General features: G+C 54.8%; 2 non-coding genes across 2 annotated transcripts; both read left to right on the forward strand.

The window, feature by feature from the left end:
- Positions 1-4,384: 4,384 nt before the first annotated feature.
- LOC126324003 (small subunit ribosomal RNA) lies at positions 4,385-6,277 on the forward strand. The gene has a single exon (XR_007559814.1). It is a non-coding gene; the product is annotated as a small subunit ribosomal RNA (ribosomal RNA).
- A 355-nt stretch (positions 6,278-6,632) lies between these two features.
- LOC126324001 (5.8S ribosomal RNA) lies at positions 6,633-6,787 on the forward strand. The gene has a single exon (XR_007559812.1). It is a non-coding gene; the product is annotated as a 5.8S ribosomal RNA (ribosomal RNA).
- The last annotated feature ends 342 nt before the right edge of the window (positions 6,788-7,129 follow it).

Below are 7,129 nucleotides of genomic sequence, written 5' to 3' on the forward strand. Positions count from 1 at the left end.
CGCTGAGGATATAGAGGGTCCGTCCCCCCGCACAGTGGTGACGGTGTGCGGGTAGTGTTTCCGACACCGCTTCCTGCGGTGGCAACGCTGGGGCAGAGTCGATACTCGCCCACTGGTGGAAGGTAAGCATTCTGCTTTACATCAGTACATAACTAATATTTCAGTCGTCTGACGTCCCTGCTTAGTAAATGATGCAGGACCACATACATAGATGATACATACTGTAAACTGGGGAGGACAGTGTGAACCGCACTCGACCCAGTCACCCTATCTCACAGTCCACTCTGTGTGTAACAAAGCGAAAGCACCAAAGCACTATCGTTCAACAACATCCATTTTATCCTCGCTGCCACAGGACACTATCCAAAGAACGACAAGAGGAACGTCACGTCCACTAATAAGACAGAATGTCTCACACCACCCGCAAACAACGCAGCTCAAATCAGCCAGCAACACCCACAGTGGTCCACCCAGTATCAACACAGGACGCAACGCCACGCCACAACACAAAAGGTACAAGTAATAAAATACCCTTTGGCCACACTCCTTATAAAGGCATCGAACCAACCCACCACCTGACACCAGCCAAACGTACATCCTGATTTGACACATCTCTGGCAACCTAACCCACGTTGGCCCTTAACCTAACCCACGTTGGCCCTTAACCTAACCCACGTTGGCCCTTAACCTAACCCACGTTGGCCCTTAACCTAACCCACGTTGGCCCTTAACCTAACCCACGTTGGCCCTTAACCTAACCCACGTTGGCCCTTAACCTAACCCACGTTGGCCCTTAACCTAACCCACGTTGGCCCTTAACCTAACCCACGTTGGCCCTTAACCTAACCCACGTTGGCCCTTAACCTAACCCACGTTGGCCCTTAACCTAACCCACGTTGGCCCTTAACCTAACCCACGTTGGCCCTTAACCTAACCCACGTTGGCCCTTAACCTAACCCACGTTGGCCCTTAACCTAACCCACGTTGGCCCCTTAACCTAACCCACGTTGGCCCTTAACCTAACCCACGTTGGCCCTTAACCTAACCCACGTTGGCCCTTAACCTAACCCACGTTGGCCCTTAACCTAACCCACGTTGGCCCTTAACCTAACCCACGTTGGCCCTTAACCTAACCCACGTTGGCCCTTAACCTAACCCACGTTGGCCCTTAACCTAACCCACGTTGGCCCTTAACCTAACCCACGTTGGCCCTTAACCTAACCCACGTTGGCCCTTAACCTAACCCACGTTGGCCCTTAACCTAACCCACGTTGGCCCCTTAACCTAACCCACGTTGGCCCTTAACCTAACCCACGTTGGCCCTTAACCTAACCCACGTTGGCCCTTAACCTAACCCACGTTGGCCCTTAACCTAACCCACGTTGGCCCTTAACCTAACCCACGTTGGCCCTTAACCTAACCCACGTTGGCCCTTAACCTAACCCACGTTGGCCCTTAACCTAACCCACGTTGGCCCTTAACCTAACCCACGTTGGCCCTTAACCTAACCCACGTTGGCCCTTAACCTAACCCACGTTGGCCCTTAACCTAACCCACGTTGGCCCTTAACCTAACCCACGTTGGCCCTTAACCTAACCCACGTTGGCCCTTAACCTAACCCACGTTGGCCCCTTAACCTAACCCACGTTGGCACCTTAACCTAAGTTACGCTGCACCTTAACCCAAGTTACGCTGCACCTTAACCCAAGTTACGCTGCACCTTAACCCAAGTTACGCTGCACCTTAACCCAAGTTACGCTGCACCTTAACCCAAGTTACGCTGCACCTTAACCCAAGTTACGCTGCACCTTAACCCAAGTTACGCTGCACCTTAACCCAAGTTACGCTGCACCTTAACCCAAGTTACGCTGCACCTTAACCCAAGTTACGCTGCACCTTAACCCAAGTTACGCTGCACCTTAACCCAAGTTACGCTGCACCTTAACCCAAGTTACGCTGCACCTTAACCCAAGTTACGCTGCACCTTAACCCAAGTTACGCTGCACCTTAACCCAAGTTACGCTGCACCTTAACCCAAGTTACGCTGCACCTTAACCCAAGTTACGCTGCACCTTAACCCAAGTTACGCTGCACCTTAACCCAAGTTACGCTGCACCTTAACCCAAGTTACGCTGCACCTTAACCCAAGTTACGCTGCACCTTAACCCAAGTTACGCTGCACCTTAACCCAAGTTACGCTGCACCTTAACCCAAGTTACGCTGCACCTTAACCCAAGTTACGCTGCACCTTAACCCAAGTTACGCTGCACCTTAACCCAAGTTACGCTGCACCTTAACCCAAGTTACGCTGCACCTTAACCCAAGTTACGCTGCACCTTAACCCAAGTTACGCTGCACCTTAACCCAAGTTACGCTGCACCTTAACCCAAGTTACGCTGCACCTTAACCCAAGTTACGCTGCACCTTAACCCAAGTTACGCTGCACCTTAACCTAACTTACGCTGCACCTTAACCTAACTTACGCTGCACCTTAACCTAACTTACACTGCACCTTAACCTAACTTACACTGCACCTTAACTGTCACATGTAACGTCACAGGAATGTAGCTTTGCCTAACAGCAACCCTCTGAACATAGTTCACTGCTTGGATCCTCTGGTGTCATGTGTATTTCTTGATGCCATGGTGCGTACCCTCACATAAAGGTCTTTCGAGTGTTGCGTACTTTCTACACAGTCCCGCTAACCACTGGAAGGGTGTACCGCTACAGAACGAATATCGCCCTCCCCTCCTGCCCTTCCAAGCTGGTCGGTCAGGCGTTTGTTTGTGAAATGAGCCTTGCAGCTGTTCAGTTGCATTCGGTTGTCGATGCAGTCAGTGTACGTTGTGGTACGGCCTGTGTGGACTGTCCGCTGATGTACGCGTAACCCACACTGATCATCCGTCGTTACGTACTGAGTGACATAATGTGGCACATGCTTGACCGTACACCGGCTGCGCCCTACAATGGCGAATCATAAGGGCCATATGTTGTGCACGATGCTACTTGTCTCGTCTCCCCATTACAGCGAGATTGCACTGTTGTACGCCGTACAGACATGTGGTAGGTAGGTACGGACGAAAGTATTGCATGTTGGCCCCCCCCCCCCCCCCCCCCTCCTCCCTCTGCCGGGAATCAGCGTGAGCCGTCTGTTGATGTAGCGACGAGGGTTTTCCTATTTAATCGTATTGCCCCACACAACATGATAGCACGGTGGACCGCGTTCCACATCTGCGACATGCTACAGAGGCCGGTTGACAGTCGACCGCGCAAGGGACATTGCACACGTGCGCGGACCATCTTCCACGTGTTCTCTCGTGTACATGCCGCAGTGTGTATGTGGGCTGATGTAGCGTGTCGTGACACATAACATGCAGGCATGCCAGAATCGTAGATTTCGCAAATGTAGATTGACGTATACGTTTGCTGCCAAAGATCCGCAAATGAACTGGAAATCAGTTGTTGAGCGGTTGTTCGCGCTGCAGGTGCATCGGTGATAGCGACGATCGGTACATCTATGAACCGGTTGTTTCGGCGGTACCCGCCATGCCCCCGAACCTGAGTTGGCCATGTGGGTATGAAGCGATACGAGGCTGTGGCTTGGCGGGACAGTCCCCGGCCGGTGAGGGGGGGCCGCCCGGCGTGCTGGCCGCGCGCTGCGTGAGCGCACGCACTACAGCCGGCTGGTGGGGGGCGCCCAGTGGCAGGAGCGCCGGCCGACGGGCCCGGCTGGCGTCCCAGCTATGCGCCGGCGCACCCTGCGCGCGGCGCCAGGCGGCCAAAGTGGGTTCTGCCGAGCCCGGTGCGAAGCGCGGTGGACATCTGCAGTGTGCTGGTCCGATTGCGGACTGTGTGCGTTGAGGATGCGCCGCCGCCCGGCACTCGGCGTCGCGACGCCGTCTGCTGCTCGGTCGCCCCCAGCGGTTCTCGCAGGTGGTTTGTATCGCAGCTCTGCGGACGTGTTGGCGCGTGCGCTGTGCTGGGAGAGTTCGCTTCTGCACCCAAGTGGGGCTTTGCCCTTCTGTGGCGCTGGCGTTGGAGCTGCCGGTCACCGTAGGTGGCGCGTGTTGTTTCCCGCCGGCAATGCCACGACAGCACGCTCCCGGGCCTCTGTCGGCAGCGGCAAGCTCAGTTGGGAGCACGGGTGTTCGCACTGAAAGCGTCTACTCGCCCATCTCCGGGCGATTGCGCCTCTCTCGAACCCGACCAAGTACTTAGGACGGCGCTGCGCGCCGCCGGGAGCTGAGAGGGTTTCGAGGTGTATCGTGCAGGGGAGCTCAGCCTCCTCCTGTTTGCAGAATAATTGAGCGGACGCTTGCGTGTTCGCGCGGGCCCTCGGGACACACTCCCGGGCGGCCGGCTGCTCAGCTCTCGTTGACGCAGCTCCCTGGTTGATCCTGCCAGTAGTCATATGCTTGTCTCAAAGATTAAGCCATGCATGTCTCAGTACAAGCCGCATTAAGGTGAAACCGCGAATGGCTCATTAAATCAGTTATGGTTCCTTAGATCGTACCCACGTTACTTGGATAACTGTGGTAATTCTAGAGCTAATACATGCAAACAGAGTCCCGACCAGAGATGGAAGGGACGCTTTTATTAGATCAAAACCAATCGGATTGGCTCGTCTGGTCCGTTTGCCTTGGTGACTCTGAATAACTTTGGGCTGATCGCACGGTCCTCGTACCGGCGACGCATCTTTCAAATGTCTGCCTTATCAACTGTCGATGGTAGGTTCTGCGCCTACCATGGTTGTAACGGGTAACGGGGAATCAGGGTTCGATTCCGGAGAGGGAGCCTGAGAAACGGCTACCACATCCAAGGAAGGCAGCAGGCGCGCAAATTACCCACTCCCGGCACGGGGAGGTAGTGACGAAAAATAACGATACGGGACTCATCCGAGGCCCCGTAATCGGAATGAGTACACTTTAAATCCTTTAACGAGTATCTATTGGAGGGCAAGTCTGGTGCCAGCAGCCGCGGTAATTCCAGCTCCAATAGCGTATATTAAAGTTGTTGCGGTTAAAAAGCTCGTAGTTGGATTTGTGTCCCACGCTGTTGGTTCACCGCCCGTCGGTGTTTAACTGGCATGTATCGTGGGACGTCCTGCCGGTGGGGCGAGCCGAAGGCGTGCTTGCGCGTCCCGAGGCGGACCCCGTTGAAATCCTACCAGGGTGCTCTTAGTTGAGTGTCTCGGTGGGCCGGCACGTTTACTTTGAACAAATTAGAGTGCTTAAAGCAGGCAAGCCCGCCTGAATACTGTGTGCATGGAATAATGGAATAGGACCTCGGTTCTATTTTGTTGGTTTTCGGAACCCGAGGTAATGATTAATAGGGACAGGCGGGGGCATTCGTATTGCGACGTTAGAGGTGAAATTCTTGGATCGTCGCAAGACGAACAGAAGCGAAAGCATTTGCCAAGTATGTTTTCATTAATCAAGAACGAAAGTTAGAGGTTCGAAGGCGATCAGATACCGCCCTAGTTCTAACCATAAACGATGCCAGCCAGCGATCCGCCGCAGTTCCTCCGATGACTCGGCGGGCAGCCTCCGGGAAACCAAAGCTTTTGGGTTCCGGGGGAAGTATGGTTGCAAAGCTGAAACTTAAAGGAATTGACGGAAGGGCACCACCAGGAGTGGAGCCTGCGGCTTAATTTGACTCAACACGGGAAACCTCACCAGGCCCGGACACCGGAAGGATTGACAGATTGATAGCTCTTTCTTGATTCGGTGGGTGGTGGTGCATGGCCGTTCTTAGTTGGTGGAGCGATTTGTCTGGTTAATTCCGATAACGAACGAGACTCTAGCCTGCTAACTAGTCGCGTGACATCCTTCGTGCTGTCAGCGATTACTTTTCTTCTTAGAGGGACAGGCGGCTTCTAGCCGCACGAGATTGAGCAATAACAGGTCTGTGATGCCCTTAGATGTTCTGGGCCGCACGCGCGCTACACTGAAGGAATCAGCGTGTCTTCCTAGGCCGAAAGGTCGGGGTAACCCGCTGAACCTCCTTCGTGCTAGGGATTGGGGCTTGCAATTGTTCCCCATGAACGAGGAATTCCCAGTAAGCGCGAGTCATAAGCTCGCGTTGATTACGTCCCTGCCCTTTGTACACACCGCCCGTCGCTACTACCGATTGAATGATTTAGTGAGGTCTTCGGACTGGTACGCGGCATCGACTCTGTCGTTGCCGATGCTACCGGAAAGATGACCAAACTTGATCATTTAGAGGAAGTAAAAGTCGTAACAAGGTTTCCGTAGGTGAACCTGCGGAAGGATCATTACCGACTAGACTGCATGTCTTTCGATGTGCGTGTCGTGTCGCGCAACACGCTACCTGTACGGCAGTAGCCGTGCGCCGCGTGCGGAACCACGCGTGCCTCTCAAAACTAGCGCAAGTGTTGTTGTGTGGTACGAGCGCTGAAGCTCTGGAGCGGCTGGCCTGCGGCACCTGGCGCCTGGCGCCGGTTTTGAATGACTTTCGCCCGAGTGCCTGTCCGCTCCGGTGTGGAGCCGTACGACGCCCATCGGCCGTCAGGCCGTTGGACACAAAGTAATGGAACAGGGGCCGTCAAACGCCTCAGTCCCGCCTCTGCAACTGTCTTGAAAGAGACGGTGGAGAACTGAAAAGATAAAGATCACCCAGGACGGTGGATCACTCGGCTCGTGGGTCGATGAAGAACGCAGCAAATTGCGCGTCGACATGTGAACTGCAGGACACATGAACATCGACGTTTCGAACGCACATTGCGGTCCATGGATTCCGTTCCCGGGCCACGTCTGGCTGAGGGTCGGCTACGTATACTGAAGCGCGCGGCGTTTGTCCCGCTTCGGGCGCCTGGGAGTGTCGTGGTCGCCTGTGTGGCCGGCCGCGTCTCCTTAAACGTGCGATGCGCGCCCGTCGCCTGGCGGTTCGCATACCGGTGCTTTCTCGGTAGCGTGCACAGCCGGCTGGCGGTGTGGCGTGCGACACCTCGTACAACGACCTCAGAGCAGGCGAGACTACCCGCTGAATTTAAGCATATTACTAAGCGGAGGAAAAGAAACTAACAAGGATTCCCCCAGTAGCGGCGAGCGAACAGGGAAGAGTCCAGCACCGAACCCCGCAGGCTGCCGCCTGTCGTGGCATGTGGTGT

The sequence above is a fragment of the Schistocerca gregaria genome, unplaced genomic scaffold, assembly GCF_023897955.1.
Source record: "Schistocerca gregaria isolate iqSchGreg1 unplaced genomic scaffold, iqSchGreg1.2 ptg000878l, whole genome shotgun sequence".
Lineage (NCBI taxonomy): Eukaryota > Metazoa > Arthropoda > Insecta > Orthoptera > Acrididae > Schistocerca > Schistocerca gregaria.